This window comes from Coregonus clupeaformis, chromosome 25 (genome assembly GCF_020615455.1).
Source record: "Coregonus clupeaformis isolate EN_2021a chromosome 25, ASM2061545v1, whole genome shotgun sequence".
Taxonomy (NCBI): Eukaryota; Metazoa; Chordata; class Actinopteri; order Salmoniformes; family Salmonidae; genus Coregonus; species Coregonus clupeaformis.
This window is the reverse complement of record NC_059216.1, coordinates 14513382-14525956: the sequence shown is the minus strand read 5'-3', so window position 1 is coordinate 14525956 and position 12575 is coordinate 14513382.

Here is a 12575-nt window from a genome sequence, read left to right as displayed (position 1 = left end):
GGTGAAAAGCTTCAAGTTCCTCTGCGTGCCTTAAATGGTCCATCCACGCAGACAGTGTGGTGAAGATGGTGCAACAGAGGGTGGTGCAGTCAGTCCAATGCATCATCGGGGGTACACTGCCTGCCCTCCAGGACATCTACAGCACCCGGTGTCAAAGGAAGGCCAAGAAGATCATCAAGGACCTCAGCCACCCGAGCCACGGCCAGTTCACCCCGCTACCATCTAGAAGGTGGAGACAGTACAGGTGCATCAAAGCTGGGACCAAGAGATCGAAAAAAAAGCTTCTATCTCCAGGCCATCAGACTGTTAAATAGTCACCACTAGCCGGCCTCCGCCCTGAACTTTAGTCACTGTTACTACCCAGCTACCACCCGGTACTCTACCCTGCACCTTAGAGACTGTTACTAGCCAGCTACCACCCGGTTACTCAACCCTGCACCTTAGAGATTGTTACTAGCCAGCTACCACCCGGTACTCAACCCTGCACCTTAGAGACTGTTACTAGCCAGCTACCACCCGGTACTCAACCCTGCACCTTAGAGACTGTTACTAGCCAGCTACCACCTGGTACTCAACCCTGCACCTTAGAGACTGTTACTAGCCAGCTACCACCCGGTACTCAACCCTGCACCTTAGAGACTGTTACTAGCCAGCTACCACCCGATACTCTACCCTGCACCTTAGAGACTGCTGCCCTATGTACATAGTCCTGTAAAACTGGTCTGAGGGAAAAAAGTATTTGATCCCCTGCTGATTTTGTACGTTTGCCCACTGACAAAGAAATGATCAGTTTATAATTTTAATGGTAGGTTTATTTGAACAGTGAGAGACAGAATAACAACAAAAAAATCCAGAAAGACGCGTCAAAAATGTTACAAATTGATTTGCATTTTAATGAGGGAAATAAGTAAGTGACCCCCTCTCAATCAGAAAGATTTCTGGCTCCCAGGTGTCTTTTATACAGGTAACGAGCTGAGATTAGGAGCACACTCTTAAAGGGAGTGCTCCTAATCTCAGTTTGTTACCTGTATAAAAGACATCTGTCCACAGAAGCAATCAATTAATCAGATTCCAAACTCTCCACCATGGCCAAGACCAAATAGCTCTCCAAGGATGTCAGGGACAAGATTGTAGACCTACACAAGGCTGGAATGGGCTACAAGACCATCGCCAAGCAGCTTGGTGAGAAGGTGACAACAGTTGGTGCAATTATTCGCAAATGGAAGAAACACAAAATAACTGTCAATCTCCCTCGGCCTGGGGCTCCATGCAAGATCTCACCTCGTGGATTTGCAATGATCATGAGAACGGTGAGGAATCAGCCCAGAACTACACGGGAGGATCTTGTCAATGATCTCAAGGCAGCTGGGACCATAGTGACCAAGAAAACAATTGGTAATACACTACGCCGTGAAGGACTAAAATCCTGCAGCGCCCGCAAGGTCCCCCTGCTCAAGAAAGCACATATACAGGCCCGTCTGAAGTTTGCCAATGAACATCTGAATGATTCAGAGGAGAACTGGGTGAAAGTGTTGTGGTCAGATGAGACCAAAATCGAGCTCTTTGGCATCAACTCAACTCGCCGTGTTTGGAGGAGGAGGAATGCTGCCTATGACCCCAAGAACACATTTACATTTTAGTCATTTAGCAGACGCTCTTATCCAGAGCGACTTACAGTTAGTGAGTGCATACATTATATATTTTTATTTTTTCATACTGCCCCCCGTGGGAATCGAAACCACAACCCTGGCGTTGCAAACGCCATGCTCTACCAACATCCCCTGCCGGCCATTCCCTCCCCTACCCTGGACAACGCTGGGCCAATTGTTCGCCGCCCCCATGGGTCTCCCGGTCGCGGCCGGCTACGACAGAGCCTGGATTCTAACCAGGATCTCTAGTGGCACAGCAGTGCCTTAGACCACTGCACCACTCGGGAGGCATCCCCACCGTCAAACATGGAGGTGAAAACATTATGCTTTGGGGGTGTTTTTCTGCTAAGGGGACAGGACAACTTCACCGCATCAAAGGGACGATGGACGGGGACATGTACCGTCAAATCTTGGGTGAGAACCTCCTTCCCTCAGCCAGGGCATTGAAAATGGGTCGTGGATGGGTATTCCAGCATGACAATGACCCAAAACACACGGCCAAGGCAACAAAGGAGTGGCTCAAGAAGAAGCACATTAAGGTCCTGGAGTGGCCTAGCCAGTCTCCAGACCTTAATCCCATAGAAAATCTGTGGAGGGAATTGAAGGTTCGAGTTGCCAAACGTCAGCCTTGAAACCTTAATGACTTGGAGAAGATCTGCAAAGAGGAGTGGGACAAAATCCCTCCTGAGATGTGTGCAAACCTGGTGGCCAACTACAAGAAATGTCTGACCTCTGTGATTGCCAACAAGGGTTTTGCCACCAAGTACTAAGTCATGTTTTGCAGAGGGGTCAAATACTTATTTCCCTCATTAAAATGAAAATCAATTTATAAAATTTTTGACATGCGTTTTTCTGGATTTTTTTGTTGTTATTCTGTCTCTCACTGTTCAAATAAACCTACCATTAAAATTATAGACTGATCATTTCTTTGTCAGTGGGCAAACGTACAAAATCAGCAGGGGATCAAATACTTTTTTCCCCCATTGTACATATATATTTACATTCCGGACTCTGACATTGCTAGTTGTAATACTTCTAGATTTCTTAATTTCAATTTTTTGGATATGCTTGTATTGTTTTGTATTGTTAGATACTACTGCACTGGTGCAACTAGGAACATAAGCATTTCGCTGCACCCGGGATAACATCTGCTAAACATGTGTACTCAACCAATTAAATGTGATTTAATTTGATTCGAGGGTAACCAATCCTTTGGAGCTATGCAGATTAACCACTTATTTACATCCAAATAATAAATCCCATCAGTAGACATGAAGATGTCTTGTATAAGCCTAATGTATAGGCTTTGAAGGGGTGAAGGTACTAAATGCTGTTCCGAGGTCGAATAGGATAGTACATTTGAGCAGACATGTTTTATGGCGGGCGATTGTAAAAGTCCTCCTTCTTTTGCATTTTATTTGCGGAGCAAAGGGTCTTCCACTCCATCTAATAGTCATTAACTTCCATTACAATCGTTTGAAGTAGAGGCAGTCCTTTGTGTCATTGTCAAAGGTTTCATTTGGGGACGCACAATGACATCTAACACGTGGCCAAGTTTGGAGAACGACCCGAACATCATTTCTATGCGTCTCTCTCTTTCCCCTGCAGGAAGTAGCGTCGTTCCAGTTCTCAGTGCTATTCATAGGCGGAACACCGACAGTGAAGTAGCAGGTCAAGTGCCAAAAACAAACAACGGATTGAAGGGATGGAGAGCTTTCAATTGGCTCATTCATCCCCCCTCCTCTCCCCTGTAACTATTCTCCGGGTCGTTGCTGTAACTGAGAATGTGTTCTCAGTCAACTGACCGGGTAAAATAAGGGTTAAATAAATCAAATAAAAAAGGCAGCGCAGTGGTGGCAGAGAGAGAGTTGCATATATATTCTGTCATTGTCTTCATTGTTTTTTGCCATTGACAATGAGCTTAAACCTTCTTAATACTTCCATAACACATAATCTGTGGGAACTGCCATCCTTAACTGCTTTACTTGACTTATCAGCATAACAAACATGAAGCATATCTATTACCCGGCTGTCTTCAGGCCCCACGGGGGAGTGGTGGAGCTGAGGTCTTACAGAGGTGGCGGTATGAACGTCTAGTTTATCATGCAGGTGGGCCCTTCTACTTCTGACGGGGTGAACATTTCCAGGTATTTAAGTGGAATAGATTATCTGAACACACAGAGCTAATGCGAAACAAACCGCCAATTAGTTTATTAATTCATGAGTGGATGTGGAGGTGTGAGCGGGTCACACACGGCCTGGGACCCAGGCTCTGATCGCGTCCTCTCGCCATGGCTACCGAATGATGGGCCGCTCTTTCACTAGGGCTTTCTATGTTTGCTGCGATTCACAACTTCCATTAAAATGCATCAGTGCAACGGTGCTAACTGAAGATGCCAAGTGACTATCAATGATTTCATTCTATTTTGTAGGCGTATGCATGGCATCCAGGATAATGGCGCATCGCAAACTAGGCGGTAACATATTTTTGTGGAATTAGTTTTAATTAACGTGTTGTAATTATGTTAATTGTGGGTCTATTTTCATTGCCAGAATAGGAACACTTTGAGCCTCTTTCAATATGATACTGCCCTAAGACCAATAATTAAAATTAAAACGTAAAGTTAATGTAAATAATATGCCATTTAGCAGACGCTTTTATCCAAAGCGACTTACGGTCATGTGTGCATACATTTTGTATTGTGTATGGGTGGTCCCGGGGATAGAACCCACTACCCTGGCGTTACAAGCGCCGTGCTCTACCAGCTGAGCTACAGAGGACCACAAATTATATATAATTTGACATTATATAAAGACAACTGACATTCACATTAAAATAACAGCCTGTACTATACCAATGCATGGGTGCCTCGCCAACGAATACATTTGTATGCCCCAAAACACATAATTTTAAAGACATTTTCAAACAAATGTTCTTTGTAGATTCAGGCCTCATACATTAACCCAATTCATTGCAATGCTTTGTCTAAAATATAGACTGTGGAAGCCAATGTTTTTGGCCAATTCAAAGGATTTGAATTTGATTAAAATGCATCTTTCTTTACAGGGGTGTCATGCAACCCACAACTCTGAAGGAGCACAAATACTCAGGGTGTGCCCTTTCTGAAAGTTGAAGAATTTTGTATTTTTCAAATAACTGAAACAGGTTTTTCCTGCAATCTAGAGACATAGTCATTATGCTTACCCTTTTACACTGGTGGGAATTGGCCTATATTTAAATGTTTAGTCATTTTTAGAGCGACTTACAGTTAGTGAGGGCATAAATTATGTTATTTTTTATATATATATTTTTTTTTTCATACTGGCCCCCCGTGGGAATCGAACCCACAACCCTGGCGTTGCAAACACCATGCTCTACCAACTCAGCATTCCCTGCCGGCCATTCCCTCCCCTACCCTGGACGACTTGTGCGCCGCCCCATGGGTCTCCCGGTCGCGGCCGGCTACGACAGAGCCTGGATTCGAACCAGGATCTCTAGTGGCACAGCCTTAGACCACTGCGCCACAATGGATTAGGCTAAATCTAAATGTTTCTTACAGAATAAATTTGAACAGCATATGCATAACCATGATAGCAATTGAAAGGGAACAGTTTGGGGAAATTATTAGACCAAAGGTGAGGACACAGCAGGTCACCTGACACAAGACTGGATCCAAACATTACACTGTTGATTTGATGTGCATTTTACATTTACTGTACTTTTCACTGCATTTGTAGATAAGGAAATCTGAAAATACTCTGGATACATTCAGTAACATAAGACTATTCCTGGAAAATGTTATGTAGGTGCAACTTAAGACAGAAAAATTACATGGGTTTGAGTGAGAGGACTAACTGGTGTCTCCAAGTGGCCACACACCTCTCCACAGTGTGGGTTTGAGTGAGAGGACTAACTGGTGTCTCCAAGTGGCCACACCTCTCCACAGTGTGGGTTTGAGTGAGAGGACTAACTGGTGTCTCCAAGTGGCCACACCTCTCTTCCACAGTGTGGGTTTGAGTGAGAGGACTAACTGGTGTCTCCAAGTGGCCACACCTCTCCACAGTGTGGGTTTGAGTGAGAGGACTAACTGGTGTCTCCAAGTGGCCACACACCTCTCCACAGTGTGGGTTTGAGTGAGAGGACTAACTGGTGTCTCCAAGTGGCCACACACCTCTCCACAGTGTGGGTTTGAGTGAGAGGACTAACTGGTGTCTCCAAGTGGCCACACCTCTCCACAGTGTGGGTTTGAGTGAGAGGACTAACTGGTGTCTCCAAGTGGCCACACACCTCTCCACAGTGTGGGTTTGAGTGAGAGGACTAACTGGTGTCTCCAAGTGGCCACACACCTCTCCACAGTGTGGGTTTGAGTGAGAGGACTAACTGGTGTCTCCAAGTGGCCACACCTCTCCACAGTGTGGGTTTGAGTGAGAGGACTAACTGGTGTCTCCAAGTGGCCACACCTCTCCACAGTGTGGGTTTGAGTGAGAGGACTAACTGGTGTCTCCAAGTGGCCTCACCTCTCCACAGTGTGGGTTTGAGTGAGAGGACTAACTGGTGTCTCCAAGTGGCCACACCTCTCCACAGTGTGGGTTTGAGTGAGAGGACTAACTGGTGTCTCCAAGTGGCCACACCTCTCCACAGTGTGGGTTTGAGTGAGAGGACTAACTGGTGTCTCCAAGTGGCCACACCTCTCCACAGTGTGGGTTTGAGTGAGAGGACTAACTGGTGTCTCCAAGTGGCCACACACCTCTCCACAGTGTGGGTTTGAGTGAGAGGACTAACTGGTGTCTCCAAGTGGCCACACCTCTCCACAGTGTGGGTTTGAGTGAGAGGACTAACTGGTGTCTCCAAGTGGCCACACACCTCTCCACAGTGTGGGTTTGAGTGAGAGGACTAACTGGTGTCTCCAAGTGGCCACACCTCTCTCACAGTGTGGGTTTGAGTGAGAGGACTAACTGGTGTCTCCAAGTGGCCACACCTCTCCACAGGGTGGGTTTGAGTGAGAGGACTAACTGGTGTCTCCAAGTGGCCACACCTCTCCACAGGGTGGGTTTGAGTGAGAGGACTAACTGGTGTCTCCAAGTGGCCACACCTCTCCACAGTGTGGGTTTGAGTGAGAGGACTAACTGGTGTCTCCAAGTGGCCACACCTCTCCACAGTGTGGGTTTGAGTGAGAGGACTAACTGGTGTCTCCAAGTGGCCACACCTCTCCACAGTGGGCACCGTTCCTAACTAATTTCAATGCCCTTTTAAGACCCAAAGAAGGTTCTTCAACTATAAGGTGCTTGTTTGATCTCTCCTAGCTGTGCTGTTGAGGAACTAGAGCAAGCAGACCAGTTGTTTAGTTTGGAACGCAGCCCTGCCTCCCCGCCATCACACAGTTACTGTTGTTGTTTACGCAATCCAAAAACAGCCCTTTATAAATCACAATCTGGGTCAGTTGGACGTCATTTGAAAGCCTCTTCTATTGCCAACAAGACTAGTTATAAAATAAGATCTTCCAGTGTTCGGCTTTCACAGGGCAATTCAGATAAACAGATCATTGTGGTGGGTATAGAAAGGAGTGCATTCAGGTGCGTGTGCCGCGGTGAATGTTCTTCACAATAAACAAACATAGGCTCAATCTGTTGGTGACTGTACATCAAACACAGTGATCATAAACGTTGACACTTTATATGAAATTATTTTTATGATTTGGAAATGTGAAGTGCACATTTGGACTTTGTATGACATCAAAGCGGTATTTATTATAATCCTCAACGTCTCATCTTTCAAAATACACACATCAAGTCCTCTTCATTTACAGCATTTCTCTCATTCAGACAACAAAACATTTGCTAAAGTTGTCCAATCAGCGGAAGGGATGGGGCCAACTTCTTGTCGCACAATGCTCAAGTTCAGAATGGCTGTCAGTCCAAACCCATGCAGAGCTGTGAAGAACAGAACCAGAGCTCTGACCTGATGTATAGCTTGTTACTGTCCAGAACCAGAGCTCTGACCTGATGTATAGCTTGTTACTGTCCAGAACCAGAGCTCTGACCTGATGTATAGCTTGTTACTGTCCAGAACCAGAGCTCTGACCTGATGTATAGCTGTTACTGTACAGAACCAGAGCTCTGACCTGATGTATAGCTGTTACTGTCCAGAACCAGAGCTCTGACCTGATGTATAGCTGTTACTGTCCAGAACCAGAGCTCTGACCTGATGTATAGCTGTTACTGTACAGAACCAGAGCTCTGACCTGATGTATAGCTGTTACTGTCCAGAACCAGAGCTCTGACCTGATGTATAGCTTGTTACTGTCCAGAACCAGAGCTCTGACCTGATGTATAGCTTGTTACTGTACAGAACCAGAGCTCTGACCTGATGTATAGCTTGGTACTGTCCAGTCACTACGTTCACATTTAGCTGCTTATTACTGCCCAAATTAGCCATTTCCAACCCATATACGGGTACGAGTGTAAAGGGCCACGGCACGGACACACCATTCCAACCCATATACGGGTACGAGTGTAAAGGGCCACGCCACGGACACACCATTCCAACCCGGATACGGTACGACTGTAAAGGGCTACTTCTATGTAAAACATATGTCAGTTGTTCTGCATATCTCAGCATATCTTTTGAGCGGTCTGTGCTTCTTGTTTTTAAGGAAACTAAATATGATTCTCTGCATTTCTGCTAAAATATGGGTAAAATATTGAAAGGAATGTGAGTCTTATTTAGTACATGTAGTTATTCATTGCTTTTCTAAAGTCTAGCAATGATTATGTCAGCTACTCTAACTTGATTGATATCCTGAAATGTCTTCTTGGTAGCTAGTTATGAGGATGGGTGATTGGGAACCTGTCTGGGCTAGCTAAAGACAACCTCATAAAATTGCTAGTGGGCGAATAGCATTACAGAGAAAATAAAATAAAAAATAAAAACATTATTATTTGTTTTTAAACATGACAAATATGAAGGGGGCACGTACCCCTATGCTATGCCCCCTATGGGCATGACGCCTCTGCTTCCATATTCCATTTCATGAATTCATCACTTATTTCTGGATGAGAGTGGATGGGAGAAGGCAATGGCTTTGGCATGGTTTCCTTTTGCTTTCACCCATCAACCCTTGTCAGATCAGTGATTTCTCCATGGAAAAAGGAAGGAAGGAAGGTGACACCTTGTGGCCAACCTGGTATAATTCGACATTCATCTCTCCTCCCAGTTTACTATGTCATCATCTAAGATCCTGTCTCATCATCTAAGATCCTGTCTCATCATCTAAGATCCTGTCTCATTATCTAAGATCCTGTCTCATTATCTAAGATCCTGTCTCATCATCTAAGATCCTGTCTCATCATCTAAGATACCGTCTAATTATCTAAGATAACATCTCATTATCTAAGATCCTATCTCATTATCTAAGATAACATCTCATCATCTAAGATACTGTCTCATTATCTAAGATAACATCTCATTATCTAAGATCCTGTCTCATTATCTAAGATACCATCTCATCATCTAAGATACTGTCTCATTATCTAAGATCCTGTCTCATTATCTAAGATACCATCTCATCATCTAAGATACTGTCTCATTATCTAAGATAACATCTCATTATCTAAGATCCTGTCTCATTATCTAAGATACCGTCTCATTATCTAAGATCCTGTCTCATTATCTAAGATATCATCTAAGATACTGTCTCATTATCTAAGATAACATCTCATTATCTAAGATCCTGTCTCATTATCTAAGATACCGTCTCATCATCTAAGATCCTGTCTCATTATCTAAGATAACATCTCATAATCTAAGATACTGTCTCATTAACTAAGATAACATCTCATTATCTAAGATCCTGTCTCATTATCTAAGATACAGTCTCATTATCTAAGATCCTATCTCATTATCTAAGATAACATCTCATCATCTAAGATACTGTCTCATTATCTAAGATAACATCTCATTATCTAAGATCCTGTCTCATTATCTAAGATACCATCTCATCATCTAAGATACTGTCTCATTATCTAAGATAACATCTCATTATCTAAGATCCTGTCTCATTATCTAAGATACCGTCTCATTATCTAAGATCCTGTCTCATTATCTAAGATAACATCTCATCATCTAAGATAATGTCTCATTATCTAAGATAACATCTCATTATCTAAGATACCGTCTCATTATCTAAGATACCATCTCATCATCTAAGATCCTGTCTCATTATCTAAGATACTGTCTCATTATCTAAGATACCGTCTCATTATATAAGATCCTGTCTCATAATCTAAGATCCTGTCTCATTATCTAAGATACCATCTCATCATCTAAGATACCGTCTCATTATCTAAGATCCTGTCATGATACAGTCTCATTATCTAAGATACCGTCTCATTATCTAAGATCCTGTCATGATACGGTCTCATTATCTAAGATCCCATCTCATTATCTAAGATCCTGTCTCATTATCTAAGATACCATCTCATTATCTAAGATCCTGTCTCATTATCTAAGATACCGTCTCATTATCTAAGATCCTGTCTCATTATCTAAGATAACATCTCATCATCTAAGATACCGTCTCATTATCTAAGATACGTCTCATTATCTAAGATACCGTCTCATTATCTAAGATCCCGTCTCATAATCTAAGATCTTGTCTCATTATCTAAGATACCATCTCATCATCTAAGATACCGTCTCATTATCTAAGATCCTGTCATGATACTGTCTCATTATCTAAGATGCTGTCTCATTATCTAAGATACTGCCTCATTATCTAAGCTCCTGTCTCATTATCTAAGATCTTGTCTCATTATCTAAGATCATGTCTCATCATCTAAGATCCTGTCTCATTATCTAAGCTCCCATCTCATTATCTAAGATCCGGTCTCATTATATAAGATACAGTCCCATTATCTAAGATCCTGTCTCATTATCTAAGCTCTTGTCTCATTATCTAAGATACTGTCTCATAATCTAAGACACTGTCTCATCATCTAAGATCCTGTCTCATTATCTAAGATCCTGTCTCATTATCTAAGATACCGTCTCATTATCTATGATACCGTCTCATTATCTAATATACCGTCTCATTATCTAAGATCCTGTCTCATTATATAAGATCCCGTCTCATTATCTAAGATCCTGTCTCATTATCTAAGATCCTGTCTCATGATCTAAGATACCGTCTCATTATCTAAGATACTGTCTCATGATCTATTACTATCTCATTATCTAAGATACCATCTCATCATCTAAGATCCTGTCACATTATCTAAGATACCATCTCATCATCTAAGATACTGTCTCATTATCTAAGATACCGTCTCATTATCTAAGATACTATCTCATTATCTAAGATACCGTCTCATTATCTAAGATCCTGTCTCATTATCTAAGATCCTGTCTCATTATCTAATATACCGTCTCATTATCTAAGATACCGTCTCATTATCTAAGACCCTGTCTCATTATCTAAGATCCTGTCTCATTATCTAAGATCCTGTCTCATCATCTAAGATACTGTCTCATTATCTAAGATACCGTCTCATTATCTAAGATACTATCTCATTATCTAATATACCATCTCATTATCTAAGATCCTGTCTCATTATCTAAGATACCGTCTCATTATCTAATATACCGTCTCATTATCTAAGATACCGTCTCATTATCTAAGACCCTGTCTCATGATCTAAGATCCTGTCTCATTATCTAAGATCCTGTCTCATTATCTAAGATACCGTCTCATTATCTAAGATACCGTCTCATTATCTAAGATACCGTCTCATTATCTAAGATCCTGTCTCATTATCTAAGATACCATCTCACAGGTTTGCAGTGTTTAATGTTGACACATGAAGATCCACAGGGTGGCAGTATAGACTTGGCCTACGTCATAAAATACTTTCACAGCCAAAAGTGGTTGTTCTCCTTCCATCATGTGGAGTAGAGTAGGCCTACCATAAAAAGGTAGCCCATTGAACTAGGCCTCCAAACCCGCCACTAGAGGGCAGTCAAAACCATAATAGCAAGTGACCGCCATTCAAATGTGTTAACCTAGCACTCAGAGTTAGCAACAGGCATCAGATATGCAACAACCAATCCTGAGGGATACAACAAAAGTCATTTGAGGTTTTGTAAGCATACCCTACCTTTTTTAGTGATTTTTATTTAACCTTTATTTTAGGGAGGTGAATGAAGAAATTATCACGTTTTACCTTAACGTGTCACCAACAGGTTTTTATATATTTAATAGGCTACTTGCATAGTATAGACTCTATTCCAGAAGGCTATGTAGAGAAGTCGGTTTTATATTTCACATGAAGAAACAGTGAATTCCAGTTATGTCACTGACTTTAAGTGGACCTGCATTGTTTTCCCATGTTAATGGATCCTGGGACTAAACACCTCCCTCTGCAACTGGATCCTGGACTTCCTGACGGGCCACCCCCAGGTGGTAAGGGTAGGTAACAACACATCTGCCACACTGATCCTCAACACGGGGCCCCTCAGGGGTGCGTGCTCAGTCCCCTCCTGTACTCCCTGTTCACCCCATGACTGCGTGGCCAGGCACGACTCCAACACCATCATTAAGTTTGCTGACGACACAACAGTGGTAGGCCTGATCACCGACAACGATGAGACAGCCTATAGGGAGGAGGTCAGAGACCTGGCCGTGTGGTGCCAGGATAACAACCTCTCCCTCAACGTGACCAAGACAAAGGAGATGATTGTGGACTACAGGAAAAAAAAGATGACTGAGCACGCCCCCATTCTCATCGACGGGGCTGTAGTGGAACAGGTTGAGAGCTTCAAGTTCCTTGGTGTCCACATCAACAACAAACTATCATGGTCCAAACACACCAAGACAGTTGTGAAGAGGGCACGACAAAGCCTATTCCCCCTCATGAGACTAAAAAGATTTG